Source organism: Pyrus communis, chromosome 13, assembly GCF_041283825.1.
Source record: "Pyrus communis isolate YQ-2024b chromosome 13, ASM4128382v1, whole genome shotgun sequence".
NCBI lineage: Eukaryota > Viridiplantae > Streptophyta > Magnoliopsida > Rosales > Rosaceae > Pyrus > Pyrus communis.
The window spans coordinates 14,295,316-14,318,865 of NC_142577.1; the positions used below are offsets into that span (position 1 = coordinate 14,295,316).

Consider the following 23,550-nt stretch of genomic DNA (forward strand, 5'->3'; position numbering starts at 1 on the left):
TGAAGCCAAGCCAACGTGAAAATACACGGTTTAGAGACGTCGAAAAAAGGCCTGAGGCTTTCGAGCCATTTTTAGTCCACTTCTATCCACTTTTTGGACTCCCAAAAGGTACAAACTTATTCTTATCCTTCCAAGCTTGATTTCCATATAAAGAACATCGAAAATGGTTCAGAAATGAGAAAGTTACGAGGTTTTAAAGTTTTTAAGAAAATCTGGCCAACTTTTCTAGATTCCGGCGAACAAGACGGCAGTGGTGACTACGATAGGAGAATTGAGGAAGAAAGAGAATATTATGTTAAAAGTAACAAAATATTCTCACGCTGTTACGGTAATTCCATTAAAGTTAACAGAATATTTCGTCAAACTAACAGAATATTCCCCAGGTTTCTGCCACCACATGCAAGCGCGTGGTTGTAGGCTGGCGACGCGTGAGGGCACGTAGTCAATGTGCACGGGTCCATGATGTCACGTAGAATGCTTTTGTATATTTAAACCCTCAGTTTGAGCAAATTATAGGGAAATTTTCCTAGCCTTTTAGTGTATGTTTTAATTAAATAATAATTATTGTTGTTTCACATATAAGAGAGAATTATCCCGAGGAGCTTTGAGGTCAAGCGAGGCTAGGAGGCTACGATCCAATTACATATTAGTGAGTGGGCATTTTTTTTTAAATACATACATACATATATATATGTGTATATATATATATATGTATATATATATGTGTGTGTGTGTGTGTGTATATATATATATATATATATAAAGTTCCACAAATGCATTTGAATTTATTATTATGCCTTTCATGCCATGTTTTATTTCATTTTAAAAGTGCTATTATATTGTTGAGATTTATAAATTGTCATGGCACATTCATATACTTTTTATCTGCTCATCATGCATGCTTGCACCGGTGTAGTGTTAGGTTTTGAACTTACACATCATGATAAGGATAGTTTAAACCAATTAGGAGTCATGACCATATGAATAAACTGAATTCCTTTATAATAAGATTAAGGGGAACGTGACATAGGTGAGGTTAGTCAACCTTATTTGAACATGCAGATTAATGGGTACTAACTGATCCCATGATAGCTAGGATTTGGTTAGGGATATACTCTATAAATAAGAACGTCCTTGCTCACCAGAGACACTTTCACTTGATAACTAAACTATCACTAGTATTGAACATAAGGTCTAAGTGAGTAGAAGACTTTCTGGTAGTTTTCTCTTCGATGCATTCGTCTCACACTTCATGGCTTCCTCAAGTACGTGTATATGTATATAATTATTCAATCACAATGGACTAACACTTATATGAATGTTGTAATCTAAGTTTGAGACTAAATACTTATTCTAACATTTGGTATCAGAGCCTAGTTAGTCTCACTTGGATTCGTGTTTTATCATTATTCCAATTTATATCCATGCATCACCGTGTTCATTAGTGATTTCAAAATAAAGGAAGGATCTCGAAAAGACCGTGTGGTTATTTCTTGGGACAATTGATTGCATAAACTACATCAAAGTGGGTTTATGATAATATATTGTCGCAGAATGATAATCGCATGAAATTGTAATTCATCAATCATAACATACATATAAGTTCTTATAAAGGAGACAACATGTGAATGGTTCGACTTATGAATTAGAGCTTAGTGATTGCTGGGTTTCCTCTGATATCACTGAATGGCGGCATAAGAGAAGTCGGAGGAGCGACGTCGTTTTAGTGCTGTTCAACCAGTTTGAGTTGTGGAAAAAGCTGAAAGTGATGGAACTAGTTTCCCAATGCGGTGCTAGAGCACATGTTCTCGTTCATACAGATGAACCAAGATCAAAACTCGATCTTGACAATGTGCAAGTCGTGCTACGAGATCAAACGGTGGTGCAGGATGTGGATTTTCAACGAGAATTCCTACGCTGCCAGCCCTAGGATGGTGATCAGGCGGTTCCGGGACATTCAATCCATCGGGCTCAAGGGGAGGCCTCACTTCTCGGACTTTAATTTGGTCCCCGAAGGCTGGGTACCGGGGTGGTATATGCACCCCTAGATTGCCCCCATTGCTGTCAATTGCAGGTTTCTCCCTCTGTGCTTCTGTATCTTTGCTTTGCACTGTGCTTAGTTTGGAGTGTTTGTTTCACATTATAAAAGCTGGTATGAGTTCGATGTCCGTGCCATATTGCAAAGTGATTCATTCTTTTGGATGTATTAGTATGTTGTCATGCTTTGGTTTCAATTTGTAGTGCCATATTCTAATGTAAAGTAAATTATGTGGCCAAATAGAAACTACACATATCTCGGAACTACTGGACCTGATTTGAGTTGTAACTTGAAATTTTTGTGAAATAATTGTGCAAATAAGGATGCGTGAGTAAGATTGCACAATTGATATTTTATGTCTCTTGCCCAAAGGTGTTACATAAAATTGCATGCCATGGTCATTCACTGAATAACTAGTTTATTTGCACATAGCAGAATTGAGGCTTTGTTGGAAGCATTTAAGTAAACTCATTAGAGTTTGATAAAGGATTGAATATGGTTGAATCATATTTTAATGCTTTTTGTAAGGTAAAAATGTTACTATGAATAAATTAAGTGGCTATTGATGTCTAATTGATATACATGTCGCAACCAATATGCATGAAGCTGTAATGAACCTTAATTTTCTCCGAAAAGAGCTATTCTTTTAATTTACCATGATAATAAACGCATCCCCAACCTCGAAATTTATTACAAATGGTATGTGTAGTATATGAACAGAGACTTGATTCATGTTGTATCTTGATTAATGATGCAATTAGCTAGCTTGAGATTCGTAAATAATATTGATCTGAAGTCTTTCAAAATCACCTTATAAATTGACCCTGGGTTTATAGTCTTCGATTTTAACAATTCATGTGCATAAAGTTTCTCAGGCACCAGTTGAACGGCAAGATAATAAAGATTACTCATCTTGGAAGTTATTGAAACTAACATTTTGCAGGAGCAACAACCATGATGTATTGTTCAATGTTTGATATAATTTTTCACTAAAGTGGATTAAACCAATTAGGAGTTATGACCATATGAATAAACTGAATTCCTATATAATAGGAGTAAGGGGAACGTGATATAGATGAGGTTAGTCAACCTCATTTGAACGTGCAGATTAATGGGTACTAACTGATATCCCATGATAGCTGGGATTTGGTTAGGGATATACTCTATAAAGAAGAACGTCTCTGCTCACAAGAGACACGTTGACTTGATAACTAGACTATCACTAGTATTGAACATAAGGTCTGAGTGAGTAGAAGATCTTCTGGTAGTTTTCTCTTCGGTGCATTCGTCTCACACTTCATGGCTTCCTCAGGTACGTGTATATGTATATAATTATTCAATCATAATGGACTAGCACTTATATGAATGTTGTAATCTAAGTTTGAGACTAAATACTTATTCTAACATGTAGTACTCATCCCAAGCTAGGGCTAGGCTTCACGTGTATGTTCACATCGCACCAACACAGTCACTTTGGATCCACTGTAGGTGCCAATCATGTCCTAGGTTGCAATAGGCAACTAGGACTCGTATATAATGCACCTGGAGTCAGTCTTCACGTGATTGTAGTACTATAGCGTATATTATGATTAAATCCAATCCTGTTCATGTCAAAATTCTCTGCATGAAATCGTGTGTTAGCATATACTGATGAGCACTTGATTTTCTTATGCCACGGTTGAGATATTGTGATTTGTTGTGTTTTTGGAATTATTGATGGAGTACATTTGATTTCATACTTATACGTAGAATGAATTTCTGGAAACTATACTTGTTTTACGGTGAGGGGTTAGTATGTTCTGAAAATAAATGTGTTTCATAAACCTTTGTTTTTGCCCACTCACACTTTATGTTTTTCGCCAAGACACACTTTATGTGTTTCATCCATCCATGACTTAGTTAGTTGAATCTTTTGTTGTGTACGAGGGATCTCTGGTGATTCTAACATCCACCCTAGTAAATGTAGGAGTTTATTTCCAGTTGTGTAATAAGTATCTTAACTAGGTTTGACTGCTCTACTTATGTCGTACTGTCATCTATGTTAATGACTACTTGTGTATTATGGGTTCTTCCCACTACTACGCACTCTCTTTATTAGCTTAAATAATTTCTAATTTTGGTTTAAATTTATCCATATTTCCACTCACTTTCCTTTTGGCTACGTCACCTTCGCGTGTCGGCCAGCATGCCTTGACTCCAGTCGGGTTGTGTCAGTGTACAAAATTATCAGGTCTACATAAAGTTTAATAATGAAAACTATTTAGATGGAGTTCACTAAATTAGAGTTTATGGCCTCTAAATTCTATATTTTTACCATATGAATGTTTTTGAATTTCTATGTCTATAAATTCAAAAATGTTGTGCCTTATTTCTTTAGAGGGTGCGGCAAGCATTGAGAGAAAAAAAAAATGGTGAACTTTACACTATGTTTGGGTGAAGAAATTTAAGATTACTAAGGAATTTTAAAATGACGAAAATTGAAATGACGAGATTTTATTTTCTAGAATTTGTAAATTTTCTTGTTTGGTTAACCTAAAATAACAATGGAATTGAATACAGAATTTGTTATTTTTAAACTCTCAATCATAGAATTTGAGAATTGACACCTATTTACATGGAATTTGAACTTGGGATTTGGTGGTCCCAAATTCCAAGTTTTTTTTCTACGCGGAAATTCTAAATTTCTATGTTTATGAATCCAAACAAGAGAATTGGTGCTTATCAATTTATAAATTCCAACTTTTACCAAAATTCCATGTTTATTTTCCTCATCCAAACATAGTATTAGGGATGTTTTATTTTCCTTGGCATGCACCTTTAATTATAGTAAACCAAGGATAGAGAGAAAGTTGCTCTCCAGGTAATACATGTTCTAATAGGAAATAATCTCTACCATAAAGAGAGTAAGATCTAATACATGTGGAGTAAGATCTATCTAGAATTTACGCAATCGTACCTATATTAGTATTATATCACAACACTTTCCCTTAAGTGCATAAATACTCAAGTAGATGTCGCATCAGATCGTCATGGATGATGGAGAAACAGTTGATGAAGTTGACAACACAAGGTTTGAATGCAAGTCTCAAGGTAAACCCGGAAGGAATGTAGAAAAAATAAAACTCAAAAACCTCACTGTGGTAAAATCCAAGATAGGATAAAACCCATACTCTAAAGAGACAAATGAGAACTTGCATTCAATTCAAAACTAAACATCTTATGGACAAAAGTAGAACACAAAAGGTACGAACATTATATGGTTTCAAGCAAGCCTCTGGACAATTGTTTTTTAAGCTTTTTGTGGCACTCAATCAGCCTGGGTATCCAAACCTGATACTCATTATTCTTCCGCACCCAAGGTAGTGCATTCACTGTCGTACTTGTTTTTGCGAATGATATCATTTTAGCAGAAAATAATTTGGAGGATATTGAAGCAACAAAGTTATTTTTTAAGCGACATTAAACTAAAAAACTTTGGTAAACTGAAGTACTTGTTAGTCATTGAAGTGGCTAGATCAACCAAGGGCATTATACTTTCACAAAAGAAATACGCATTGGAGATCCTAGAGGATGCAGGGAATCTTGGTGCCAAACCAATGTCATTTCCCATGGAACAAAACTTGTCCCTTCGCACAAAAGATGGGAGTTTCGTTTATGACCAATCATCATATTGGAGACTTGTTGGGTGTTTAATCTACCTAACCATTACGAGATTAGATTTAGCGTATGTTGTGCATATCTTGAGCCAGTTCATTGACAAGCCAAGGATACCACATCTGGAAATAGCTCATAGAGTTTTGCGTTGCATTAAGCATTAGCCTGGTCAAGGTATATTTCTTTTTGGGACAAGCCCAATACAATTGAATGCTTTTTGTGATGCGGATTGGGCTAGGTGTTGAGACACTAGACGTTTTACCACTGGATATTGTATTATTCTTGGGAAGTCACCAGTGTCTTGCAAAACTAAGAAACAAACAACAATGTTGCTATCTTCAGTAGAAGCAAAATACCGGTCCATGGCTACAACATGTTGTGAAATTACTTGGTCAAAATATATTTTTGCAGATATGGGAACCAAGCACGCACATGCTGTCAAATTGTATTGCGACAATCAAGCTACCCTACACATTGCTTCAAATCCAGTTTTCATGAGAGAACAAAACATATAGAAATTGATTGTCATTTGATTCGAGCGAAGATTCAAGAAGACATGATCAAAACAGCTGATATTTTTACTTAAGCCTTCAGTTCTTCTCAATTTTCGACTTTACTCAACAAGGGAGTCATTAACATACAATCCAACTTGAGGAGATCATTGAGAAGAGGAGTAACGTCAGGTGAAGATTTGATGTCCTATTCTCCGTGTATCATGCTTAACTGAATGTACAGATTATATTTTATTTTTGTGCAAACAAGGCAACTATTTTTTCCTAGGCTTACATATACGATTGTGTTTTCCCTATTCCTGCATAAAAGAAACTGTGTATGAGTATGTAAAGATCATCAAAAGTTTATCAAAGAATCAATTTTCAGTAGAGTCTCCACTCTTCAGCGAATGGTGGAATGGCAGTGGCAACAACCTCATCATCCAATTCCACAACCCACACGAATGGCTACACTTTCCCCGCTCTCATATTCATCACCAGATCTTCCTCTTCACCATTTTCATCTTCTCCAAACGAGCTCTCGAGCCTTCTCTCTTTCTCTCCAAAGATCTCCTTCCCAAAATCCCCTGCTTTTGTTCTTCCACGCTTACCAGTTCCCACATCTCTGTCCTCTCCACAACCCCACAAAAGGTAGCTGTGGTCCCACCAACCCTTCAACCCGTTTCGTTCAATTCAGAAACTGATGAGCCGACAGAGTCTAATGACGAAACTGAGTGAGACCTAGGTCATGGAAATGTGAACACATTTGGTGAAATGGGTGAAATTGGGTGTGATTTGTGTTTGGGTTAATATTTAAATATTGGGCTTCATGATAAGGAGGCTCGAGGATGCCAAAGAAAATGGGAACTTGCCCGAAGTCCAGTCGACAGGCTTGAAGCAAAGTGAAGTTGTCTCAACCGCAGCATAGGCCATGTGTCTATGATTGAAGTGATGGGTGACAGAGACCAACTCACTACCAACCAAAAAGCTCTTTCTGATGGCATAAAGGAATAAATAAGAGATGACTCACTGCTCTCTGAAAGCCATCGACTAAGAACAAAGCCAAGACAGTCGGGCCAAATTGCCTATAAAAGGAGAAAGAGACATCAGAGACGAGCACTCAACTAACCAATCAAAATACATAAAACTCTACTCTTAAGCTAGTTTGTACCTGGAAAGCTGAAACTTGCCCAGATACAATCCTTTTAGCTGTAATTCCCTTAGAAAAACCATCTTTTGTCTAGTGCAAAAGCTCTGCTACCTTGCCTTAGTATTATAGCATCGATTCCCTCGTGTAAAACCTATTTACTTTAAATCCCCTTTAGCTTACAACCTTCTGTAAACCCAAAGAGAAAGCAAGAAGTTCAATCTTGCCCAACAAGGTGAAATCTTGGTCAAGTCTCTTTGTTTGTACTTTCATTTAGTAGATCTGTCACTTAATGTACTTTCCAGCATGTATTCAAGTTAGTTTCAACTGTTTTCTACTTAAGAGTCCTATTTATATTCAATCTGGTTAAGTTAATAAACTTGGTTTCATTAAAAGTGAACTATGATCAAGGAAGTGGTTGAAAAGAGGCTTGAACTTCCTTTGTTTTGGACATACAAGATTATGAACTAAAAGTCCTTGTTTACAAGGCAAGAAAAGAACTTAATACAGACTTAGCCCATTTGTGACAATCCTTTGATAAACAAGAAGTTGGAGAAACTTGGGGTGCAAGTAATCAACTTAACTCACACTTATTCAACAGTCTGTTATACTAAGATAACAGTGGCACGCTCAAATCCTTGTTAGCTTTGATTACGAGCTTCAAGGCCTACACCAAAGGTCCTACAAAGACACCTTTCAAACTAATTACAAACTTATCTTGCAACACACCAAGCAACAAGAACTCGCCCGACATCCAACAAAGTGCCACCTCCTCGAGGAGCTGTGCGAGGAAAATCCTGTCTGAACAATTTGTATATGGGGACTTGGGTGAAAGACGAGCATTACCCGCTTTACGAACAGCGTTCTTGCCCTTTTGTCGATAAAGCTTTTGATTGCCAAAAGAATGGGAGGAATGACTTTAGTATCTCAAATGGCGGTGGAAGCCTCAGCGATGTGATCTTCCAAGGTACCTCCGTCCTCCTTTATTATTGTCTGTTCTCTATTGTGGTTGTGATCTTCCGAAGAGGTATCTTCCTTTGGAACGTGGCTGCCATGTAGCTGCAATACATAACTCGCACTATTATTATTATTATTTTCTTTTTTTATATCAAGAAGAACTTCCATTGTACTTAAAACTAGTACTAGGCTAAAAAGAGTCAAGTAAATAACAACAGATAAAGTAATAGGCCTAACCAAAACGGGAGCTGCAACTCAAGGTACAACGGCAGGCCCACATAAGCTTAGGCCCGAAGGCTGAAAAAACAAACCACATAAAACCCTAATCTCAAGCAGCATAAATTAGATCGCCGTCACCACATTCTCAAAGGAACCAAACTCCAAAACGAGAAAGTAGACACCAGATTAGACTTGGCATTCATGTCGTGTGTTTCCATGTTTTTGTTGATTTCGTTACATACCTAATATATTAACGAGTTGTCTTGTGTACACCCGTTAAAGTAAACATGGTAATATGACCCGACCCAAAATCGACCTTTTAATATTATCAGGTAATATAACCCAACTCCTTCCTGTTAAAAAAAAAAATTATTCTAAATCAATAAGTAATGGAAAGTCTAAAAAATGAAATTTGGTGATCAGAATAAAGCATAAACGACAATCGACGATGAAATTTAAATTTAAAGTTCATTATGAAATATGGTGTCGGATTTTGGAGTTGACCCTTTCATGAAAGTTATAAAACTTGTCAATACGAGTGATTGTGTGTGTGTGTGTGTGTATTTTTTTTTTTTTTTTTACATTTTTCACACTCGTACAATAATTATTATTATTAATTTTTTTTTTAATTTTGCACTCAAATAAAAAACACTATTCATGAGATTTGGAGGGTTGTAAAAATCTAAACGACCATGTGACCATCGCCTAAGCGTAGAGCCGAGCGTTTACATATGCTTTCAAAATTTTCAAACTTGTATATTAATGGTTATAAATTTTATTTATTTTGAACTTCCTCAAATATACTATTCATGAGGGTTTGTATGGTTTTAAAAATTCAAGCGATGATGTACCCATTCTCAAAGCATACAGGATGCGATCACCAGCATTTGCATTTTTTTTTTCAGTTGGTATTTTTAAATTACTTGATATTTTTATTTTTAATGTGTTAAATTTTTTTTAATCTCAGTCTTTGAATTTTTTAATCTCACTCTTTGCCTATAGTATACTATAAAAATAAATAAATAAATAAAACTTAAAATTTTCAAATTCATATAGAATTATAATACAATAATGCATATTCAACATTCAATAAATACATGTACACTATGACTATTGTATTTTATAGTAAGTGTTTTTAGTAGTTCAAAAAATTAAAAACATCAAAATAACTTTTTTCTTAACGTGTAGAAACAGGTTACCCACGTGTCACCTTCTTGTAAACCTGTTAAGGACCCGTTATTAATGAGTTCTTATCATGTGACCCGATAACTACCTGATTAGTTATCATGTTAAGGACCCGAAACTCGTTATTTTCATGTCGTTTAAGTGTCGTGTTAATGGGGTCGTGTAAGAAATTGTCAGGTTTACACCAAATCTAAGTCTCCATCACAAATCCCTGCAAATATATACAAACAAAGTATCTTATAGGTAGAAAGTGAGGCTAAGCGGGTATGTGAAATACCCTTACTATGGCGAAGGCCACAAAACACTTGGCCTTGATAGGGATCCAGTATGCCGGTCAGAGGAGGGGAAATGAAGGAGGGAAGTGGAACTGATATCCAATTTTTGATCGAAGCCTGTTGATTTGAGCATTTGTGGGGTGGGGATAGAATATCATAGCTAAGGAAGATGGAGGAAGGGAAATTAAAAGATTGAAAGTAGTAAAAGTAGTAAAAGTAGACAAGAAATGCCGGATAAGGGGCATGAAGCTCGGGATAGTTAAGATTCGGCTCAAGGAAAACTGAGATTAAACTCAGAGGAGAACCGAGAATTAAAAAGGAAGGGAGAAAACTCGAAAAGGAGAATGAGGAAAAGGAAGGATCGATGCAGGGAGGGGGAAGGAGAAGAGGAGATGAAAGGGGAGGAAAAGAGAGAGAGGGCAAAGGAGAGAGAACTCAGGGGGAATAGAGAAGAGAGAGGAAAAGAAGAAATTAAGAAAGAAAGGAAGGAATGAGGGGTAGATGCCTCTGGCACCCAAGCCAAAGGCCAGGGCTGACGACGAAAGTTTCCTATGTTTGTGGTTCACAGAGAGAGAATTTTAGAGAGAGAAAAGGGAGACTTTTTAGAGAGAGTCAGACACAATAACTCGTACTATCTAATTTGAATGTCTACCAAGGTTATAGATTTGACTTAAGTCCAATGCTCAAATACAATTTAGGCCATTTCCAACCGAAAAGGCTAAACATAACTCTGTCTAGAATTATACCCCTAATAAATAAATAAATAAATAAATTTAAATGAATAGTGTCAAGCCATACTCATATATCATCTCCAATCGAAGGGGCTAAACATAGCCCTTCAATAACTTATTGGTTTTAAAGTTTATACTTTAAATTTAGTAGTTATTTAATTAAACTAGCGTTGAACGTTTTCAAATCTAACCGTTAAATTTGAATCAATTACTGCAATTGCAAAGTTGAGCGCCAAAAAGGGCTAAGAGGGGGGCTACATTTGGCCAGCATAATGTTTCTTTGGCCAAATGATGGCCTGGTGGACTTCATAGAATTATAGTCTAGCTATCGCTTGAAAATGATTTTTTCGACAAATCAAGCCATTTTTTGGCTTTTGAACCTTCAACCCTCTTCATTGGAGATAGCTTGAGGACCCATTAGGATGTCTTGGACGAGGTCTTGAAAATTTTCATGTGTAGTGGACATAGATAACAGAAGCTTCTCTCAAGAACATATGTTTTATTTTATCCCATGAAGCAACCTATCTAAGACAAGGATGCTGGACGTTCGTCATAAATAGAAACTTTGTTCATATACTCTGCGTTTCTTTCTAGACCCTCCGTTTGTGGATTGCGAAAAAGGCAACCTCCTGCTCACTTGTTATTGTTTATCACTAGATTGATTCACTACTACCATTGCATCCATCACATTGTGCTCTATCTGTTTAATCACTCTTCAAAAAATATGCATATTTCCTAAATCAATTTCATACCTAGAAAATTGCCTAAATTCAGCTCATTCTTGCCTCACTAAGGGCTGGTTTGGTATTGCTGTGCTTTGAAAAAAAATTGCTTCTGCTATGCTGCGAAAATAAACAACTCTGAAATAAAGCAGTAGAGTGTTTGGTAAACTTTTTTGTAAAAATTCTTTTAGCCAAAAAAACAGTGTTAAAGTGTTTAGTAAATTTTTATGTAAAACTGCTGCGATGATGTAAAATGACTAAAAAGATATGATGTTGAATATTATATAATAATTTTTTTTTTACTTTTCTTTTATTATGACATTTATAATATTTATATAAACTATTTATAAACAGTTGTGAGTTTCGAAGAATGTACTTTTACCTTTTTTATTAAGACATTTATAATTTTTTCATTCTATTTTTTTCTCTAAGAGTCGTTTCTTCTTTACCTTGTCCCTATTTTATTTTTGCAGAACCTTGTTATTTTCCGTTGCTCACTCCCTATCTCCCCCTTCTCTCTCTATCCCTCTTTGCCTGATCCTAAGGAAGGCTAGGTTATGGGGAAAAGAAGGATGGGTCACATCAACCGATTCATGAAAGATGGATGAACTCCGATTTCAGGACTTACCGTCGGTGTTAGCGGCAAAGGCGTCGAAACTTTCCCATTGAGATTTTGCGTATCAAGCAGAAGGGTGCAAATCTAGCTTTCTTTGTGCAACCCAAATTTTGACAAAGCCCAGAAATCTGACGAAGAGGCCTCGAATTTCGACAAAACCCAGAAATCTGACGAACCTCCCGCGCGCTCCTGTCCTAGAAATCTGAAGAAGCTCAGAGTCAGAGAGGACGGAAGAGAGATGTGGCGAGGTCGGCGACGAAGTTGACATGTATAATGTATAATTTATTTAATTTCTGAAGGCCATTGTGGGTATTGGAAAATTTCATTAAAGGCCTCAACCCCTCTTGTGAAATCGGTTTACGCAAAAGCTGGGCAAGCAAAAAAAGCCAATTTTTCAAAGCTGGGTTTTGCAGCTTTGTGTTTTTAGCTTTTTTCACCCAAAACTGTGAAAAAAAAACTGAAGTTGGATGTTTACCAAACATAAAAAAGCTTAATACCCACTTTTTTCAGAAGCACCTTAGTACCAAACCAGGGCTACACATCTCCTTCGTGATGAGGAAGGGCTTTAGGCCAGTGCACTGTTTTAAAATGCAAAGGTGTGGGTGAAGTGTTTGATGCATAGCTCTACCTAGCCTAAGGCCTTGAGGAGTGAGGCGAAGCCTCATGAGATATTTTTACATTGTTACACCCCACCCCTGATTTTAAAAATAATTTTGGGTTTTTATTTAAAAAATATTTTTGAGTCTTAATGTGTGTGCCCGTGGGGCCCTCATTCCTTTTTGGTCTCCCCTACACGGCCCTCTTTCCCCTTTTTTTCCTTGTTGGACTCACGAGTCCTCCCTTTTTCTTCTTCTAAAATTATCAAACTCTCTGTCTCCCTCTCTCCCCTTCATGCCGTGCCCTCCCTCGCTCTTCAGCTCTTCCTCTCTTCTCTAGAAATACACACACACACACACACACATAGCAACCATTATCCTCACATCATCATGTCTTCCTCCCTGAGCCTAAACTCGTCGAACAATCCTTGGACCCACGTTCAAATCGGAGGAAAACTGGAAATAGAGAACTTCGGCGAGTTCTTACTTCCTCCGACATAGGTAAGTCATTTAACCACTCCAAATCATCGTAATTGGTGATTAGATGTAAACTTAGGTGGTTGTTGAAGTGGTTTGGCATGTTTATATGCAAAAAATGAACTCGAATCATAAACCCAGATTCCGGCGAGGAAACCATGGTCGTTTGGCCATCTCGCAAGCTATTTTCTGGCCAAATTCCGGCAACCACTCCATCCCCAATTGGTATGAATCTCTTCTCCACATTTCTAGCTACATTTTGGCCTTTGAATCACTTAATTTGGTTGAGTAACGAAGAAGTTATGAGCCTTGGAAAATCAACTCAGAAACCAGCCAAAAACTTGGCCTGAAAATGGGTCAAACTAGACCTAGATCCTTTGAACCTAGTCCAAAACCTTGAAGCCCAACCCAAGCCCTTGGGCTAAGCCTTTAGGGTCGAACCCAAGCCTTATACCCAACCCAGGTTCCAAACCCATCAGAACCCAAGTCCCTTTTAAACCAAAACCTTAGGCCTTTATGACCCAAACCCAATCCCTTTTAAAACGCAAACCCATCAAAACCTAAACCCAAGTCCAAACCTGTTGACCCAACCCGGTCAACGGTCAACATTGAATTTGACTGTCAACATTGACTTTGACCGTTGACTTTTTGGGTTTTCATCTGAGACCCCTCCTAGGCTAATTTTGATGTCCATTTTCCCAAATTAAATCGTTTGAGTAGAGTTTGACTAAGTGTACCCTTTATGCTCTTAGGTGCATATATTGTGGCATTTTTATCTTCGCTAGCAAGGCAACTTTTTGACAGCGTAATACTGTGAGTGGATCCCTTCTAAAAATGCATGTTTTAATAGTAGAAATGCATACATGAAAAAGCATGATTTATCAATTATGTTCTATGAAACGCTTTGAGATAACATGCTTACTGAGGCTAGATTAAATTACTACTATTTTACCTATAACCTGTGTTCTTTATAGAATATCTGATGGATGACGATAGACTATTTAGAAAATGTTTAGAGCACCTCTTTACAATATAGATGATGGATGACTTTATACTATGAAGTTGCTTTTCAATATATGTATGTTCAATGGTTTTGTACTTACCTAGTGGTCTCAATTCTGCTACGGGAAGAGGGATAGATTCTGGTCTGTCCCAAGCGATGGTTATGGTGTTGGTATAGGGCCTGAAGGGTTTTTCCTCTGGCAATTAGCACAGGGACGGGGAACTAGTATGGGGTCTGGGGGTGATTTTCCTCTGGCAATTGGCACAAAGACAGGGAGCTAGCATGGGGCCTGGAAGAATATTGGACATTCACTAGTGATTACGATATATATGAGTTATGATTGAGACATTGCACGACATACTAGGTTTCGGAAAACCTATGTTTATCATGGTATATATGTTTTCATAAAACCTGGGGGTTAGTATGTTGATAACTATTTTATTATATATATATCAACTTGGTCCACTCATGTTTGTTTTGTGCCCCCTTCAGGACTTAGAATCGAGGCATATAATCCCAAGCGCAAGGCATTTCCACTTCGGCAACTTCGAGTCCTCTTGGTGTAGGACCCAATCCTTGTTCATTCAATTTTTATATTAATTCTTTTAGTGTTGTAGTTAGTTGTATGCTCTGAACACATTTCTTAAATGCATATTCTTTTATTTTTTTAATTTTATTTATAAGTCTTATCTATCCCTTGTTTTCAGTTTTTGCACTCAATAAATGGCTTTCGTCACCCTCGAGTGTCAGCCAGCACGTGTCTATCCTAGTATTTGGGGAATATCGGGATCGAGGCGTGTCATACACTCCGTAAAACAAATATATATATATGGGATAAGGTCAAGAGACAAACATTTTGACAAATATTTTTACACTCTTTTTAATCCTTTAGATCAAAAGACATCCAAGGACTCTTATTTATTCACTAAATGACATAGATGCTTATGTGGATTTTAACTGACATTAAAGGTAAAAATAAAAAGGCATATAATCTAGAAGGAATTAAGAACAAAATTATATGGGAAGAAACCCTATTAAGTGTGCAAACAAGAAAGGAGTAGAATTCCATTGATTCGTAGTCTCCATCTCCCTCTTTGCCGATGAGGTCTGCAACTTCTGGCAGCTTAACGCCCTTGCTGTTGTCCCCTTTGCTAGCGAAGGCATGGTAAGCCCCCAAGACTTCTCCATGATCTACATGCACTTCATCTCCAAAGTTGCTTTCCCCACCTTTAGTTCCTCTAAAGACCGCACAATTTTCAACCTTCGATACAAAATTCTCCACCTCTACGTCCTAACCGGCGCCATCATCGATCTTCTGCCCCCATTGCCCACCTTTTTTAGGGCATTTTCGAAGGCACTAAAAAAGGGGATAAAGAAGGCATCATCGACACTCATACGCGTTTCTGTTCCGGTTTTCTACAATTCCAGGAGGATTTTCACCATTGTGGAGTGGATGAAGAGTGAGTTTTCCAAAAAGTATGAGGAATATGGTAGATCTGCAAAAAGATTGTATGCTCAGGGAGGGCTTGCTGTTGCTAATATGGAAGAATTATGATTATCATGTTTCAGTAGGCTTATCAAATCGAGAAAAATCTATGCATAATTAGCAAAATATTTGTCATAGCCAGACCACCAAACAATGAAATTCCAAACATAGCAGGAAAGTCATAGGAAGGAATAGAATCCAAGTCACATTGCCCCACCTCTGACCTAACCTTTCAGATCTCCTTGTTGATTGCTGTCATTGCCAACGACACCCGTCCATCCTCTTCCTCCATCACAAAAAAATAAAAATTTGGCATCGTTTCAAGAAAGTACAGGAGCGGCCACCATTAATGATGGATTAGTTCAAGGCATGGAAGTTGCAGACCTTATCAGGAGGCTACGAATCAATGCAGTACTACTCCTTTCTTGTTTGCATGCTTACAGGATTTCTTCCCCTTTAATTTTATTTTTAATTCTTCTAGATTTTTTATGCCTTGTCTTTATATTTTTTTCTTTAATGTTAGTTAAAATCCACATAAGCATATATGTCATTGTTGAATAAACAAGGGTCATTGGATGTCCTGTAATCTAAAGGCTTAAAAAAGCGTAAAAATACTTGTCAAAATGTTTAGGTAATATTTGGGTAGGATAGGTAGTCTTAAAGAAAGAGAAACAAGGATAAATCTCACGGCTTTTTTTTTTTTTTTTTTAAAGAATAATATAACACTAAAAATTAATAAAAATAAAAGTTTTTTTTTTTTTTTTTTTTATACAAGCCAATCATGAGAATATTCAGGAAAATAATAAAAAAAATCCTTATCTATATTTATCTCCCTTTAAAGAAGGGATCCCCATTCGTTTTTTTTAAATGGGGATTAGTTTTAGAACCCATCCATATTAAACTTTAACGATCCGAACGTCTATGTTGTAAGCCTCAATTCATAGATCATTCTTGCAAAAATTCAATTCAATCTAAAATCATTTGCCTATTTAATAATCACAATGAAATTTCATCGTTTCTTATAAAACAAAGCATTTGTCAATTTCTTAGAACTCAATTAGATGTCTCAAATATTTTCGATTTGGCTAATATTTTATAAGGATGATCTATGAGGTGCAACTTGACAAATGAACGATTCAGATCGTGAAAGTTCGATGTTGTGTGGGTTCCACAATTAATCCCCATTTTTAAAAGAAAATGGGGATCCCTTCCCTTAAAGACTTCCTATATCTAGAAAATAAGAAAAAAAATTATTAAAAACAAAATGTGAAGACAAAGCACTGTTCTAAAAATCTCCGTCTAACCTTAAGAGAAATGATATAGTGTGGTAATAAATGTCACTAAAGTAGGGTTAGTTTAAAAAAATACTAAAAATAAAAAAGTGAAGATAGTGGGGTAATAAATGTTAGCAAAGTGGGGTCAGTTTAAGCTTTAAAAAGAAAAAGAGAAAAGAAAAAACAAACTCAACCTAAACCAGCCTAGCCGTCTTCTTCATCTTCTTTATCTCCTTTGCTGGTTTTCATGGTCTGCAACTCAAAAATTCCAGGTTTCTGCAACTTAAAAAAGGAAAAGAGATGTCCGGTCGATGCCTTAAGCGCGCCTCAGCTGCCCATGTGTTCTCCGATGAAGATTAGGCGAGTATTTCTTCGACTCTCTCAAAACAGAAGCAAAAATGTTGCTGCGCTGCCCCCAAAAACCCCTAGGCGCACCTTGGAGCGAGTTTTTTAAAACACTTGCCAGTGATAGAATATGAATTTTGGAATCCCATTAAGTAAATTTTTTTTTTAACTGCATGAAATTGTACTTCGTGACATTATAAATAATTCTCTAAAATTAGGCACATCATATAAATCAAGGGAATCATGGGATGTGATAGGATCATAGGAGGTAGTTAAAGCTAGAACCGCTCTTCAAAGACATGATCCCTTGGACAGCATGTTGAGTTTGGTGAAACGGTGCAACGAATTGAAATTGGAACCTGATCAGGATCTGATTAGAGTGGTGAACTGGATCAGAATCTGATTACATAGAGGTGATTTTAAAGAGTTGTGGTGATCTGATTACAGAGGTGATGCCCATGGATGGCAACTGGTGGTTTGACTGCGCGGACGAGGGATGTGATGTGAGGTGATCGGAACATTTTGGTAGGGGCTAGTTATCTATATAGTTTTGAGAAATCTTAAGTTTTCTAACTTTCCCTTTACCGAGATCTTCCTTGTACAGCCAGTGATGAATGATGCACATCTATCCTTGTACGGATTTGAAGGATTGAAACATCTCCTTGCCAAAAATGAGCCATGCCATATATTTTAACTGCCATGGAAAATATTGACCAGTACATACAATTTATAAGGCTGAAAATTGGATATTTTTGCAATGTGTAGTTTACGGATTATATTTACAAATTGAACCTTCAGATGATGTTATGGGAAATCGATTACAAATGGTGTCTAGAGATATCATGATTGCTCAGTTTGGTTCGTTCAATTCTGCAGTGTCGTTTGGCCCCCTGAATACAACTTTAGAGAGCGTGATGTTTTGCATAGTCCTCAAGTTTTTTATGCTACTGGTCTACGTCCAGCCTCAGTGCAACGTAACCAGCTAGTTCCACTTCCAGCCTTATTTCAATGTAATCTTTGTAACATGCTCATCGAAACAATATCGAGATTTCCTAATATCTATTTATTTCAGAATTTGAATAATTATCATAGCCTCTCATTTAACTTTGGTTGTATTTGTCTCCTTGTTAATGAAAATTTATCAATTTGTTCGGGATACATTTTGTTTCTACACTCACTATCACTCATAGGTTTAATGCAACAGATTTCTTGGTGAGACTACGAGGTAAAAGGTTGATGCTGGTAGGAGATTCCATCAGTCGGGACCAGTTCGAGCCAATCCTTTGCCTCCTCTGTGAAGGCTTGCATAATAAGAGCAGAAAGCGTGAAATTTATGGTCACAAATTAAGTAAGGGAAAAGGCTGCTTTGTTTTCAAATTCGAGGTAATTTAGATCCTTGTGCCCCTAATTTTCCATTTCCTGAAACACATTTATAGTTTGCACTTGAGAAAGTTTTTACTTGATAACTTGTTGCTTTCTCAAGCATAGATTATTTTGTATACTTGCAAGCTTCCCCATTAGCCATTTGGATAGGTTCAAATGTATAATTCATGTTACTTACAAGTTAGAACTACTTTTCAATGAACATGCTAAATCTATGTATGTGCATGTGCGGGCATGTTCACACTTGCATCCGTGCGCGTGTTTGATAATTCTAAATTGGCTTCTACCACGTTTGATTGAAAGCTTACCTTCTGGAACACAACTTATCACAGACACTCCATATTTGGTTTAAGGATTGACATCACAATATTTGATTCTGGCTGAAATTATCTAAATTAAATCCAATTTTCCCTTATTCAGCATGTAGAATTACATCATAGTCGTTTTTAGGTCAACTTAGTTTTGTGGAGTCAATGGATCAATGGGTAGTTAGTGATTGTGAGGGTACGTATCTGATAATCTTGAACAGGACTATGACTGTACGTAGAGTATATGAGGTCACATTTCCTCGTGAACGAAGGAGTCCGCATTAATGCTCAAGGGAGTTCTAGTCCAACTCTTTCTATAGATCAAATTGACAATACAGCTGAACGTTGGAACAGGGCTGAGATTCTTGTCTTTAACACTGGCCATTGGTGGGACTAATGGAAAAACTATTCGAGGATATGCCTGCAAGCTTTTCTCATATTTACCTGATATAACGTAGTTTCTTGCATTTGTTCTGCAAATTGGAATATAGTTTTTGTGGTTCATTCAGGGGTGTTAACCACTTTGGTTTGTTTTGGGTGTTTCTTCCTTTTTAAATTTTTTTTTTTGTGTGATTGAAAACATAAGATCATCCATATGATGCCCTTGCATTTCTTACCAACAAATTTACTTGGTTGGCTTATATAGATGAGACGTAGTCTGGTTGAGCGTGCATAAACTCTTGGGCCATTTTTACTTTTGTAATATGACAGTTAATTTCTCACAGGAAAAACTACTATAAAGAGGGAGATTATCTTTATCCAAAGCTTGATGCAGCGGAGGCCTATAGAAGGGCTATGAGGACATGGGCAAGCTGGGATCATAATATTAATCCATCAAAGCTGGTGGTCTTCTATCGTGGCTACTCTTCTGTCCATTTCGGTTATATTCAACTACTTAATCCTTTCATCTTTCAGTTTTTGTTCAGTTCATAGGGGACGACTAGCAGAGAGTATTTTTATGTAATTTGCATTTCTGGTCAAAATTCCAACAAAAAAGGTAAAAGATGAATCCGGGTTTTTTTGTCAAATATTTTTTGAGAAAATTGTAGAAATGATCTTTTAACCATAACCCAATTAGTGCAATAGTCCATCAACTAAAAATCTATGATCATTGTTCCCCTAACTCATCAAAACATGTAGCTATGGTCTTTTTTGTCAACTCCATCAAAATTCCGTCAAAATGAGTCATCTTAGAAGGACTATTGCTACAATTGAGTTAAAGTTGAGAGATCATTGCTCTAACTGAAAAGTTGAGAGATCATTGTTCTAACTGAGTTAAAGTTGAGGACCATTCTTCCAATTGGGTTAAAGTTGAGGAACCATTACTACATTTTTTTTCTCATTTAATTTTTTATATTTGCCCCTTGATTTAGCGTCACATGCGTGGTACGTAACTCATTTTGACGGAAGTTCTGACGAAGTTGACGAAAATGACCACAGCTGCATGTTTTGATGAGTCAAGGGACCAATAGTCACAGATTTTTAGTTGATGAACCATTACTCCAAGTGGATTAAAGTTAAAAGACCATTGCTACAATTTTTTTTTTTTTTTTTTTGGTGGAGTTCTGATGAATGATGGATGATTTAGGTGGTCCCCCGCTTTAAATTGATATAATGACAAACGGAACCAAATTTTGGGATAATTAAACAATTATAACAAATTGTTAAGTACTTAAGAGAAGGAACAATTACTTTGGCATTAATTTAATTTATTATGGCAAGTGTTTGATCAAAAGTTCTACCATGTTCTAGCGAACAGCACACCAGAGAATACTAGAAACTCCCGTGTTTGATTTATTTCTCTCTTAATTGCAAGCTCTTGAAAGCAGAGGTGGAAATTGGGATTCAGGTGGGGTTTGCAATGGAGAAAAAGAACCAGTCGTAAGTGGAGCCATACTTGATGACTATCCTTTGGAAACGAAGATAGAGTGGAGGTACACAATATGCGGAATCCTGTGAGGCTACTGAACGTGACAAGGTTGACCAATTTCCGCAAAGATGGCCATCCATCGATCTATGGCAAGAATGCAACCCCTGGAAAAAATGTTTCCACAATGATCCAAGACTGCAGCCACTGGTGTGTTCCTGGGGTCCCTGATACATGGAACGAGCTCATTTATGCCACTTTTGTTTTACAGCAAACCTACTCAGAGTAAAATTTCATAGGGCTTTCTAATTTTACCACGACAGTAATTACTATATACTTAGTACATATCTGCCTTCCTTTACTTGACCAAGAATCAGTTAAATCGGAGTAGAAGAGGAGAGTGTTCGGAGGTACAGGGATCCCACGTACCAATCCATTGGTGGTGTACGTATTTTCGTTGTAGGCCAACTCTTGTCCGAGATACAAGTCATTCTTTACTTACAAAGAAGTCATTCTTTATTTGCAACCAAGTCACTATTTGAAAAACGTTTGACAGACTGTGATTTACAGATAAAAGAGAATTTGCAGTGAGTTAAGCATTGTTCAAAGTAAAATTCTTTCTTGAAAACCAGCCAACAAGGCAAGGGGTGATCGGTGCTAACAAAAGCTTGTGTTCATCTTATGTTACAATGGTCAAAGTAATGCACTTTTTTTCTTGTATGGAAAGAGTATTACCTTCTTCAGCGTTTCTAAAGTGGGCACCTTAAAATGTTTCTCACCATTAATCAATGCTAGAATACTTCCTTAGAAGATATCATTTTCAATCAATTTATGTAGTACTGTTTGGGCCCAAAATAATATTGTTGGGCCGAGCATAGGGTTGTGCTCGGCCCAAAGCTGTGTCAAATACTATGGGCTGCTTGATAGATCCCGGGCCAGTTAGCAGGGTAGGTCGAGTCCTACCCTAAGAAGGAGTAGTCCAGATAAATAAAAAGGGTCGAGGAAGTCCTGGTGCAACCAGGATTCTCGGCCAGCGAGGAATAAAGCCTTGAAAAGGGGGAAAGTTCAAAGTCCTAATGGGAGTAGGGTTGTTCGAAGTGAAGTTAAAACGGGACAAGGACTCCCAATCCAGATAGGGGTTCGATTCGGTCTCAAGGAGTGGGTGCTATAAATACAAGAAATCATGCAACAAAAAGAGGACCTTTCAATTCAACACACAATTGCCCTACGCAAAACCTCTCAAACATCTTGAGATCTTTTATTTTCTTTTTCCGCCAACACACCTTCAGTTTGGATAAACAGCACTGTGAAGGCAATCGATGAACTTCTTCAGTTTGGATAAACAGCACTGTCGCCGTAGAATCAGCCGACCACGGAGCACCTTCAGTTTGGATAAACAGCACTGCGTCGAGGCCGACTGGTTACTTATCCAAGTCTCGGCTGAGGAGGGTTCTCGAATCCTTATTGGCAGGGGTCATCTTATCAGCCTTCTCGGCAAAGTAAGGTGTCACGAGTTACGACATTCGGCGTATCGGACGCCGAGTGATTTTATGATTGGGTATTCACAAGTGAGTTTTAGAGTTCGGCATTATGACAGCCGAACCACGTTCACTGTTAAGACATACATCACCTTTGAATATTTGTGTCCGTATAGTCTGGTGTCGATTCGACGTGCTTATACTCTTGCGAATATAATCACGGTGACCGAATCAGACACCGACGATTTGTGAACTTCGCAGAAATAGCAGCCTCGTCTTCAGGCTCTAGAACCCAAAGACCGAGAGTGTTCCTTCCTCGATCGCAGTCGTAAGATCAAGAGGTCAGCAACGCGCTCAACGCGACAACAACGAATTTTACTCCTTGGCCGAGCTCGGCCGACGAGTTGGCACGCCCAGCATTCAACTGAAAGACTTAGTTAGCCGATTAGTTACTCGGCCTGCGCGCCACGTAGGCTTTGTAATTTATAGGACCAACAATTACAAAGGGCTTGAAGAGTAAAGTGAAATTGTAGTATTGCTAACTTGGTCATGCAAGTGACCCTTTATCACAATGGTGGACATATGTTGAGTAATTGCATGACGGGGTGTTTGAACCCTATCAGAAGCTAATTTAATATCTATTATAACAAAATCAATTGTTTGACAAAAAAAAAAAAAAACTTGGTCATACAAATCATAATAATTTAAATCGAAAATTAAATGATTACCATATATAACAAAAAAGAATAATTGATCGAAATTGAAAGATATATATCTCCTGTGTTTCCCTGAAAATTATAATTTTTTTTTTATGCAAAAGAGCCAACGCCAATACCACCATGCATGCTAGCTAGTACCTTTCAGTTGTGCTCAATTATATCGGATATTTAAATAGTGCAGGAAGAATTCATTGGTCAACAGTTACGACATTTTTTCACGAAGCTAATATGCCACTGCGGAGCGGATTGGCAATGTAATCATGGTGGAAGACCCTATTGCCACCGGTACAAGAGGCTATCTTCGGATGAGGGTCAATATTAATACCAATATGCCACTACCGATTGGGTTCCGACTCCCACACAAGGATGGTTCTAAGTCCTTGATAAGGCTCAGGTATGAAGGTTTAAAACGATTGTGCTTTATATGTGGTAGACTGGGGCATGTCAATCGCCTAGACAACCAATGTATTCGCCCACTTTTCCCGGTGATGGTTCGAGAAGGATTATCATATGGGACTAGCCTTGCCACCGACTATATCAAAGGTCCGACACCTCTGTTTCCAGCAAAGCCAATGATGA

General features: G+C 37.4%; 1 pseudogene; it reads left to right on the plus strand.

Annotated features, from left to right (window-relative positions):
* Positions 1–5,049: 5,049 nt before the first annotated feature.
* On the plus strand, positions 5,050–21,315 carry LOC137736060 (protein trichome birefringence-like 5; annotated as a pseudogene).
* Positions 21,316–23,550: the final 2,235 nt, after the last annotated feature.